General features: G+C 28.7%; 2 protein-coding genes and 1 long non-coding RNA gene across 16 annotated transcripts in view; 1 reads left to right on the top strand and 2 right to left on the bottom strand.

Moving 5' to 3' along the window:
• The window catches only part of Nca (neurocalcin homolog), a 238,087-nt gene that overhangs the window by 51,854 nt on the left and 174,035 nt on the right, over positions 1-12,198 (bottom strand). The gene's annotated exons all lie outside the window — the stretch shown is intronic.
• LOC100883363 (neuronal calcium sensor 2) overlaps positions 1-12,198 on the bottom strand; it is a 214,689-nt gene that overhangs the window by 28,621 nt on the left and 173,870 nt on the right. The window lies entirely within an intron of this gene.
• Positions 2,616-3,423, top strand: LOC143264985 (uncharacterized). Its single transcript, XR_013039022.1, has 2 exons — positions 2,616-2,675; positions 2,766-3,423. It is a non-coding gene; the product is annotated as an uncharacterized LOC143264985 (long non-coding RNA).

Below are 12,198 nucleotides of genomic sequence, written 5' to 3' on the forward strand. Positions count from 1 at the left end.
AGAATTTACATCGATTAATATCCGAACAGCAATTACACCGTGACGTTAGACTCCGGTAAAACTGTTTGCACGATAAACTACGTTACTGCGCTACGGTAGGATTTGATGATTCTCCAAACACGACGTATATCAGAGAACAGTGCGTGGTGCAGTGGTAATAGACTATAGATAAGTGACGAGACCTCGTAAAACGCGACGTAAATGTAGGACGAAATTAACACAACGCACACATCGACAGGCCAACGTTTTTGTGAAGACGACACCGATCTGTGTCAATGAAATTGCGTTTGTTTCCTCGGCTATTTACAGGATTAAATTCGTACTCGGGGGAGTAGCGACGCATTCGGTACAGATCTACACGTATATAATTATATATACAGATAATTTTAATTATGGAGATGGCCTGTCGGCGACAAATTGGACAACCGGATAATATGTACATCAAAGAGTATCACTCGCTGACTTGTTTAAAGTTCACGTTTTATTATAATAGAATTATGAGAAGTTCGAGTTTGCTTTATTATGTGCCACACAATTGGAGAAGGAATATGAATCGATATTTAACAAAGATATGCTTTCTGTTTTAATGAAGCTGTAATGCAAAAAATAAATGACGCAACATATGCGTTATGTGCTATAATTAGAAATTATGGGATTTCTCCTAATCTATTGTTGTTTAAATATTTTGTTTAAACATAGTAAAATAAATGTAGGAATTTCAGGATTTTGGAATCTGCAAATTTAAAGATTTGAAAATTTGGGAATTTCGAATTTAAGGATTTGGGTTTTTAGGGTCAAAGAATTTTAGTAACTGATAATTGAAAAATTTAGAAATATATTAACACGTTTACGCCGGGTTGTCCCGTGGGGCGACGTGCATCACAGGTAGGTTTTCAAAAAATAAGTTTATTTCATTTTTTGCCAACATTATAAACTAAAATTGAGTATTATAAGCATTAACATTCAATATTTTAAATTGATAACAATTATTTATTTATAAGCATGCCAAAACTATTTTGATTTCGTATTTAACGCATTCGAAGCTTCAAAGGAGTAACAATGTCGCCCTGCCCCACGAAGAAAAATGTAAATATTCGCCCCGGCATGAACGTGTTAATTCTATAATTTATTAAATTGATAACTTAATAATTTCGAAAAATTCAAAATTTGTTATCTTGAAAATCTAGGGATTTGAAAAATTTACAAATTTCAACTATAGAAATAATTCATTATATACATATTAAAATATAGAAATATGAAAATTAAAAAATTAGAAAATTTGAAAGTTGAAGTAATTGGAAATTTGGAGGTTTGGTAATCAAATTGGAGAATTCAAAAATTCTTAAATTTTGAAAAATTGTATTTTCTAATTTTGAAAATTTCAGATATTAAAAACTTGAAAATTGGAAATTTTCAGAAATCAGAAATTTGAAAATTGGAAATTTTCAGAAATTAGAAATTTGAAAATTGGAAAATTTCAAAAATTAAAAACTTGAAAATTGGAAAATTGGAAAATTTCAGAAATTAGAAACTTGGAAATGGGAAAATTTCAAAAATTAGAAAATGGGAAAATTTCAGAAATTAGACATTGGAAAATTTCAGAAATTAGAAATTTGAAAATTTCAGAAATTAAAAACTTGAAAATTGAAAAATTTCAGAAATTAGAAACTTGAAAATTGGAAAATTTCAGAAATTAGACATTTGAAAATTGGAAAATTGGAAAATTGCAGAAATTAAAACTTTAAAAATTGGAAAATTTCAGAAATTAAAAACTTGAAAATTTGTGAAACAAGTATAATAAGTTTTCTTAGCATTGTGTTCAAATAACGAATCTTAGATTTCCTATTTTAATTGGAAATATTTACTTACCCACCGCATATTTACTTATTTTTTAAATTTTATTTTCAATCTAACAGCAACTGATCATCATATTTCGTACACGTGATGTTAATTTTTCAATTTGTACACAATTTAGCAACTCATCTCCTTTATAATTTCCTCACTTCTATCGTTTCATTCGTCATTATACAGGGCGTCTCAAAATCGCGGTACAAGAAGTCTCCTAATGTTTCTGCATGCAAAAATGAATTAAAAAATAAAAGAAAAATATTTTTTATTATATTTGCTTTCATTAAAAAAAAAAAAAACTAAATTTCAAAATTCCTGAGAATATTTTTTTAAGAATTTTTTTAGAGCAACAAAAATTTGTTTGGTCGATTCAACAATTAACAAGTATTATAAAATAATGAATGTAATTATTAATAAAAACTGTTATTAATCAGTGTCTTTGTTATTGTTACTTATATCATACTTGCACCTAAATTTAGCATACTATATAATAACACACCAACATTATGGAGCATAACATTATATCAATATATTTTAACAGTTTTTAATATTAACATTTATTTATTTATTTATTATTATTTACTTTATTATTTCATTTATTTATAACATCTATTAATTATTAAAACAAAGGGAAAGTCAAAATACTATTTTCCTTGTAAACAATTTTTCTTACAAGCATATTAAAGAATCTTCTAATCTACGATATTTTTTTAAATTAAACATTTTTTGAAAATGTACATAAAGAAAGGTTTTGCAATTTTTTCTTTTAGACTCATTATCTATTCGCTTATTCCACAATTTTTGGAACACCCTGTATATTCCTGAAGGTAAGAAATTACATCAACATCCAATCTACGTTCGATACTTGCTTTTAATAAAAAAAAAAAAAGACAGTTTCAACGGGTTAACTATTCCAGGCGTGCGCCGACGATGCAGGTCAAGAGATGAAGTCATCGTTCGCGACGCTTATGAGGTTACGATACGTCAATTGCTATTCAGCTGAAGTGGCTAAGCTTCTACATTTTAATTACCTACGAACATTTTCTAATACCGATCGATCACTCTCAAAATAATTATTTCCTCAAATAATTTGTTGCTCGTTACGAAAAATTCATACTCGAATGCTTCTCAATAATAATTAGGTTAGGTTTTGTTTTGTCAGGTTATTCATTAGGTTACATTTTGCATAGAACACAGGTTAGGTTATTCTTTACACAGAACACAGGTTAGGCTACTTTTTGCATAGAATACAGATTAGGTTATTCTTTACACAGAAAACAAGTTAGGGTACATTTTGCATAGAACCCAGGTTAGGTTATTCTTTACACAGAACACAGGTTAGGTTACTTTTTGCATAGAATACAGGTTAGGTTATTCTTTACACAGAAAACAAGTTAGGTTACATTTTGCACAGAACACAGGTTAGGTTATGCTTTGCACAAAAATCAAGTTAGGTTTTTCACACAGAACACAATTTGCTAAGAAAAATATACATTTCTAATTAAAAGCAAAAAATTTGTCTTTAAATGACCTTGTAATCTGAATAAATACAAAATAAAAAGATACTAATATTTCTCCCTCGTAATTATGAAAAATTATACTCACAATTTTTGGTGGAAAAGTGCTATTTTTAAGATACGTATTAGAAATGTTTAAGTCACTTTGTACAATAAAATTCAATTGCTTTGAAAACAACAAACAGAAATTATATTTAGAGTGAAGGGTGCCTACCGCCATCTTGATACTAAATCAGGACTGCCATTATCATTAGAAATACATTATTTATAGAGACAAATATAGAAATAATTGAACTTGTAATTTACCAAATAGAACAAGTTTATTAACAACATTCTTTCAAATATTAATTTGAAATAAATACAGCAAGAATCTAACAAAAAAAGCACGTTATGTAAAAATGTCGTTCGAATATTTTTCGTACATTAAGTTTGCAATTGCAATTCCTTGTGTTACATCTATATTTATTGTACAGTTTAAGGTATAACGGTATTCACTTAGAAAATAATCGTAACTGTAGTGCGAGTAATTGTTTGGTTATCTCAAGCATAAGTGATTAAATGAAACACCGCATGATTTAAGATAGCCCTATATGCCAGAGGGCAGCATGTGCACACGGTTCAGAGTATTATCAGGACACGAAGCGAGTATTATGCAGGATTAATACGTTGTCTCTGACAATAGGGACGTATCTACGTTCAGGCTCATTAAATTTACCGTAGAACGATGCTTTATTGTCAAATGGCAACGTAATCCATAAGTGAATGTAACGTTATAATACATCATCGTGGACAAACAGTCATGGCGATCTTCAACGCATTGCAGCTGCAGTACACGAACGTTTAAACCCTTTGAATAGAAACAGGAACACTCGATATGTATGGGATGCGATCGATCGTGACAACTGTTATCCGTCCAACCGACCATTCATGGTGATTTCTGTTTTCCTTTTTTCCACCCTTTTCGCAACGGCACAGCCGGTTAAAAATTGCTATCATTGTGTGGGACAGCAATTGTCTCTTTTACCGTGAAGGGAGTTTGCACTTGTTATATCACGCTATTTGTCCTTTCTTTACGTGCTGTTTAAAGTTTAAATCGAAGAGGGGAGAAACAGATGGCCGGGAAATGGTATTTATTAGGAATCACGTCTCCATTTAATGGACAATCGTGTTTTTCGTTCTGCTAAAAACGATATATTGAACAAAACTTGGATGTTTAATATAATACAGATTTTAAGAAGATAAATTATTACGTGGCTATGTATTGCTAAAGTCATTCATTTTACTAAAAAGAATAACATCATGAATTAGAAATTTGTAACCAGTAATTATCAATTTTACAATAAAACGATATATTGAACAAAACTTGAATGTTTAATATAATACAGATTTTAAGAAGATAAATTATTACGTGGCTATGTATTGCTAAAGTCATTCATTTTACTAAAAAGAATAACATCATGAATTAGAAATTTGTAACCAGTAATTATCAATTTTACAATAAAACGATATATTGAACAAAACTTGAATGTTTAATATAATACAGATTTTAAGAAGATAAATTATTACGTGGCTATGTACTGCTAAAGTCATTCATTTTACTAAAAAGAATAACATCATGAATTAAAAATTTGCAGTCAGTAATTATTAATTTTACAATATCAAAGTTTGAAAATTTGCAAACTTAAAATTTATTAAACTCCTCAATTTAGATTTTCACATTTCTAGGTTTCCAAATTTTTAAACTGCAAAGTTTAAGTTGTTTGCCTCCAAAATGTCTAAACTTTTAAGTGTTTAAATCTCTAAATTTTAAGATCACCAAATACCTAAACTTCCAAATTCAAAACCCTGAAATCTCACCTTTAAAATTCAAGAACTCCGTGTAGTAATTTGAAACTTCTGTTGAATTTCCAAAGTAAAAGAGCAGATAGTATAAATTTGAATTTTGATGTGATTCCTACATTCAGAATATCAATAAGATACTCATATAAGGTGCTTATTAAAGGGAAATATGTTCGAAACATCTACTAGGACTGCGCAGTAAGCATCTGCGCAGCGCATGCGCAATGGATCTGCGCCCAGCGTGCGACGCAGTGGTTCTTCGAACAGTATGGACGCAGTTCCATAATTTAAATTGTTAATTAATTTTAATCCTCATTTCATGTGAATATGCAAATAAAATATCGCTTAAAAATGCACCTTGTGCATGTTCATTTCTTCTGCTATAAAGGTGAGTCATATTAATTAGTAAAATCCTACACTTTATAAAAAGGGATTCAGCATATTTGTTCTCAGGGAATATGCGATGAACGTTTCATGGTTGAAATTAAACCTGCTTCTTTATGTCGTCTTTATGTTATCTTTAGGAACTCAATAAATGTTTAATAAAACTCAACTTGTTTAATAAAATGAATTCCTACGAATATAGATAATAAACGTCAAAGGAACAGTAATATTCATAATTTTAGTATATTGTTACTAATTTTATTATATTCCTTTGACAGTAACAAAAATTTCCGAAGGTACAAAATTGCAATGCAACCTCATAAATCATGGCAAAGTTAAATATTTTATGAAAATTCCACCTCCAACAGGCAAATACCGCCATCAAAATGGTGTTATATCTGCTCCTGATTACAGTCACGCATTTGTATCAATAAATAATTGCGTACGGACGTAAATTCCGCGTCTACAGAAACGTAAATATATATCTGTCAGAATTTTATGTCTACTATCTCATAAAATGACACGTTATACGAACGAAACATATTTCTTAATGAAAATTTATTATGTGTTTGTTCGTATCGCGTTTTCCGTCACGAGATATAATGTTTCGAGAGAAACAGCATTTCTATCTAAATGTTAAATTCGAGCAGGCTATATTTCAGAGCTTACATCACTAGAGTCACGCAGCTGCGCTGTCTGATGCAACGGTAATAAAATAATGTTAATGGTAAAAGCATAAAAGAGTTTGAAAATAGCACGCGAGGCGTTAAAATGTAATGCCATGGCACAATCAAACAGAGTATTTTCTACGTATCTAAAAATAATGCTCCACGGTTTGAATTCATGTTGATTGAGACTATTATTATTTATAGAAATATTTAGTTATAATTAATAAGTTCTGGAAATTACTACAAATCTGAGTTCTCAATTTTTTGTATAAGTACTGGTTACAAAATATATTGCTGTATATATATAAAATATTTAATTGCACCTATACAGTGTGGCTCACCACATTTTGCCATCTAGATTTGCGTCATTATTATTACTTATAGCAAACTATGTTTCAGATGAAGTTGAATGGTTTTGAGGGGGGCATATGCTGGTGGTATATTTTTTTTGTAGGTGGACAGGTTTAGTGACACTTGACATCTCAAAACATGTAGAAAAACATTTGCTGTTCAGTTAGGGCAATTTATAATATTGATCAGAAAGTCACGATTTCCTAGCAAGTTAGAATTAAAATATCTTCTAAACTAATGATTTTTTCACATAAATAGATTAATACTTTTTTGTAAAAAATGTGAAAATATCAGCTGATGCAATAAAAAATATATGATTCCACTTAAAAAAACATTAATGACCTTCATATGTCCTTTACACGTTCACCTACAAAAAAAAGTATACCACCAGTATATGCTCCTGTCAAAACCATTCAACTTCATCTACAACATAGTTTACTATGAGTAATAATAATGATGCAAATCTAGATGATAAAATATGGCGAGCCACCCTGTATAATAAAATCTGTATGCAGAAAATGTTTTACTGCGTACATCAAAAAAATGTGCACGTTTAAAATATTTTATTACATAGATACTATAAAACTTACATATATAAAATATTTTATAGCACACGAACAATAAAATGTATATATATATAAAATATTTTATTCACAGCTACTGTATGTATATATGTATACACATTTATTTATACATGTAATTTGAATTTAAAGAATATTAAATTAAATATATGTTTCAACAAAGTTTATTTTCAGACAGCATCATAAATTATATGTAGGCAGATTATAAATTAAATTTTGGTATTTAAACATTTTTGTTCAACAACTAACTATGTCACTTAAATATTTAAGTTCTTGTGTATAAGTTTCCTTTTACAATCTTCAACGATATAAATTCCATTTAAAATATGGAGTAATATTTGAATATTCTAACAAATAGGATTTGTTTGCTCACACGTGGATCGAGGGAGCAACACGTTAATCCTCGGGTGATTAAGGATTTAGAAGGTTTACGGTCAGTTTATGGGAGGGTCGTTTTGTGTCAACGTGAGAGAAAGGGCTGACGTTTTTATTTCTTGTGTTTGAATTATAGGAAAAGACCGTACTGAAAAGATAATAGGTAATTCCTGTTTTACATATTGAATGTAATACTGTAATACGCGAATTAAATGTTTACATATTAAAATTTTGGAAGGTTAAAGTTATCAGAATCGGTTGTTTAAAAATTTATTTTGGAGGGTTTTTAAATTTCTACATTTGGGAATTTAGAAATTTTTAAATGCAAAAGTTTCTACATTTGGGAATTTAGCAATTTTCTAATACAAAAGTTTCTACATTTGGGAATTTAGCAATTTTCAAATGCAAAAATTTCTACATTTGGGAATTTAGCAATTTTCAAATGCAAAAATTTCTACATTTGGGAATTTAGCAATTTTCAAATGCAAAAATTTCTACACTTGGGAATTTAGCTATTTTCAAATGTAAAAATATCGATATTTTGGACCTCTAAATTTTCAAATTTTAGAAGTTAGAAATTCGGTAAATTTGAAATTTAGAAGTTGACAAATTTAGTGATGTGGAAATTTAGAAAAGAAGTTTATTAGGGCTGAAATTTGAAAATGTAGAAAAACTAAATTTTCACATTTTCAAATTTGGGACTAGCAACATAGTAATTTGGTATTTAGAAATTTTGATATTAAAAAGTTTGTTAATCTGGAATTTGGAAATTTTTATACCCAAATATCTGTTACTTGGGAAATTAAAAAAGTTGAAAGTTTCATCATTTTAAAATAAGTCAACTTTGAACTTGAAAAAATAAAAAACTTTATCCTTTAAAAAATTAAAAAACTTAAAAACCTAAAAATTTAAGAATTCAAAAATAATTGAGAAACTTTAAAATTTCTGTGTTTCAAAAATTTCAACTCATGAAAAAGAACCTCATTAAGTCCAGTTAATCATCTCTTTTACTATAAACATTCCTTTACCCTCATATTACAGAATATTGAACTTATATTTATATTAATATAAAATATAAATACTGTATGTGTTAAGTAAAAAACTGAGGTAGAAGAAACTTTATGAAAGCATTACTTAACAATTCCATTAAAATTTCTATAGAATGAATGGAAAATATTTTTCTGTTACTCGTGAAAACATCGCTGGGCAAACTCAATGAAAAGTTGCTGCTCGTAAAACTTTGATGAAACTTATCGCGTTCAACTTTTCGTTAATTGTTTATCCAAAGGCTTCTGGTTATATAAGGTGTTTCACTTCATTTACCAATATTAAAAATACTGGAGAATAAATGAAGTTTACGATATAGGTATTATATATTATTAAATATTATTTTATGAAAAAAAAAACAAAGTTTTTCTGAACAAACAAACCTTAATTATTGTTTCAAAACTCCAATAACTTGTAATTAAAGTTAAGTGCATTGTCAATGATTGCAATAACTTGCAGTGGTTTTTTAATAATAATTTGAAAAAGATACTTAAACCATTTTCAGGTTACAGATAAATATGTGAGGAATTTTCTCTTAAAAGTAGTTTCACCGTTAATTTTTTAAGAAAAAAGATTTTTGGTCGATTTTAAATGGTGGTTTTTACCAAACGCCATATTAGCAACGTTGCATGTGTGTGTCGCAATAGTGTCGCGTGTTTTGAATGAAATAAAACCGAATATATTAATTTATATATGTATTAATTTTATATGCTATGTTACTACGATTTTATTTTGCATTAAGTTATTGCAGTGTATAGCAATAACTTAGTGTATTGCAATGTACATAAATGTATGGACGTTTATATTACTATACAATTTCATAGTACAGTACAGTGATGTATAGTAATGTACAGCACTTTGTAATGGTGTATAGATATGTATAATAATATATCAGTCTATATTATAATAGTAGTTTCTGTTATCAATATTATATGTATGATATATAATAAATATATAATAATAAACAATAATACAATAATATAATAAAGCACATTAATAATAAAAGCACGAATATTATTGCCGCACGCCCGCCATCGCGCCATACATCGATCTCCTTCACTGTCGATCCCCCAGTCCGACCGTCCCCGAATACTGCCGACACTACCCGAAGCTAGTACTACTGCCGACAGTACACGCTCCGTAACCTTATGTATACAGTTATTAATTTCTAATTGTAAGTTTAGACACAACAAACTAAATACATTCTACAGTATTTAAAAATACTATAATATATTCAAATATGGCATACTATATTGCTACTAGATTTTGCCTTTTTGTAAAGAATATCGGTGAAATGATATACACAAGTACACTATGTTTTAATACGTCGCCATTACTGTTCTGCTAATTATCAATGTCCTATATATGATAATATTGAAATATTGAAAGTATTATATGAAGAATTGTATACTGAAAGACGAACAAGTGGTATAGTTGATTTAATAATAGGTATAGTAATAAATATATTAAACATATACTAATAATATATTTATAAATATATTAAACATATAGTAATAATATATTAATAAATATATTAACAGCAAACAATACTATATGCAGCCTATATAAATTAAAATATAAATTTAATCAAAGTATTCTACTAATAGTTCCGGACCTAAGAATGTCTGGTGATAAAAAGTACAAAAAAAAATGTTTAAAACGTTGTACTTGAGAACATACTTGAAGGTCAAAGAAGGTACCCCCTGTTCCGGATAATTACCCGTTTAACATATGCAGTATAGGAAAAACTTTTGCTACGGGTATATTTTTAATTATAACCCGAGGACGCTATTTTTAATTTGTTTTAAAAACTGAAGGATGTAGGGTGAGCTGTACTAGTAAAATTCTAATTTTAACATTGGTTTAACTATTGGAATATGCAACTTTAGTAAGTGTTCATAAGAATTACTTGTTGAATATTACTTTTTAATTCTGTAGTTCATCATTTGTTCACTTTCATAAGTGAACAAATGTAGGGAACTACATTTTTGAACTACTACAAGTGATAATAATAATTAAATAAAATAAAAAGAAGTTTGAGTTGAAAGTTGAATAAAAAGAAGTTTATAATACTGAAAATTTGTGAATTATACGAATATAAAACAAAATATGATAAGAATTAAAACTTGAACAATAAAAATTTTTTAAATTGTAAAATTCAAAACTCGAAAAATTGAAACGTATTGAAAATATTAATAAATTCAAAAATCCCAAACACTTAAAATTCAACTTCACAAAACTAAAATATTCAATTATTGAAAATTCCAAAAATTTTCAATTTCAAAATACCAAATTTCTAAAGTCAAAAAATTCCAGATTTAGAAAGATTTAAAAACTTAAAAATTTCAAAGACTTGAAATTCTGAACTTCCAAAGTTAAAGAATTGTAACGTCCTGAAACTCAATATTGTAGACTTAAAATTTAAAGATTAAAATATTAATAAATTCAAAAATCCCAAACATTTAAAATTCAACTTCACAAAACTAAAATATTCAATTTTCGAAAATTCCAAAAATTTTCAATTTCAAAATTCCTAGTCAAAAAATTCCAGATTTAAAAAGATTTAAAAACTTAAAAATTCCAAAGACTTGAAATTCTGAACTTCCAAAATTGAAGAATGAAAAAATTGAAAAACTTCCAAATGCAAACTGGGAAAATGCCAAAAATAACAAAGTAATCTTCAGAAACAAAGACTGTCCATAATAAAAATAAATCCACGTTCAATTCCCGTATATTTTCACATCACGCAATTTCTCTGAAGTCCAGCTAACGAACGACAAACAAAAAACGAGAAAGAATAGTTTAATGTACACTCAAGCGACGTTTAACCAACAACGAGGACTCTCGAACGCGCACACCGAAAGGAACAAACAAATATTCTTTGTTCCTACGTGGAACTTGTTTAAATCCTTCGTGGAAAATGTACACTCCTTCCATCGGCGTAACGTACTAATCGGTTAAATGCATTTTCCAGTGAGTTTCGTTTATGCTCTTCAATCTCTATCCTCTTCTTCGCCTCGTGGTTGTCTTTTACTCCATAAAATCGCGAAACGGATTAAAGCGTTAAATGGACGCAGTCGCGCGTCTAACTTTGTAAACCAGCGAAACAAGCTTGAATGTGTCAAAGCAAATCAACTATTCCACGACCGACTGTTCCGCGCCAGCTTCAGACGAGAGTACACGAATTTTGGTTAACTAAAGGTTGGCAACCCTCGTTAAGGCGAACTACAAAATTAGAACGGCAAACAGTGAAAACAGTGGAAACGGAACGACGGTAAGGTACTACGACGTACAGGTATTAGGGTGGACAGAAAAATAAGATTTTTAATGGCAAAGGTATATTATACGGACGTTAACGAGACAATAATATAAAATTAATCGTGTTTGGGATCAGTGAGGTTTTTGAATTAGGAATAAATGGCTTTTTGAGATTTTTAAACTGGGGCTGTTGATTTTTGGAATTTTTGAATTGGAAATGAGAATTTTTAGATTTTAAGAATTTCAAATTGGGAGTTGCTAAAATTTAAGACATTTGAATTTATCATTTTTAACTTTTAAGATTTTTAAATTGGTCATTTTTAATTTTCT

Source organism: Megachile rotundata, chromosome 8 (genome assembly GCF_050947335.1).
Source record: "Megachile rotundata isolate GNS110a chromosome 8, iyMegRotu1, whole genome shotgun sequence".
Taxonomy (NCBI): Eukaryota; Metazoa; Arthropoda; class Insecta; order Hymenoptera; family Megachilidae; genus Megachile; species Megachile rotundata.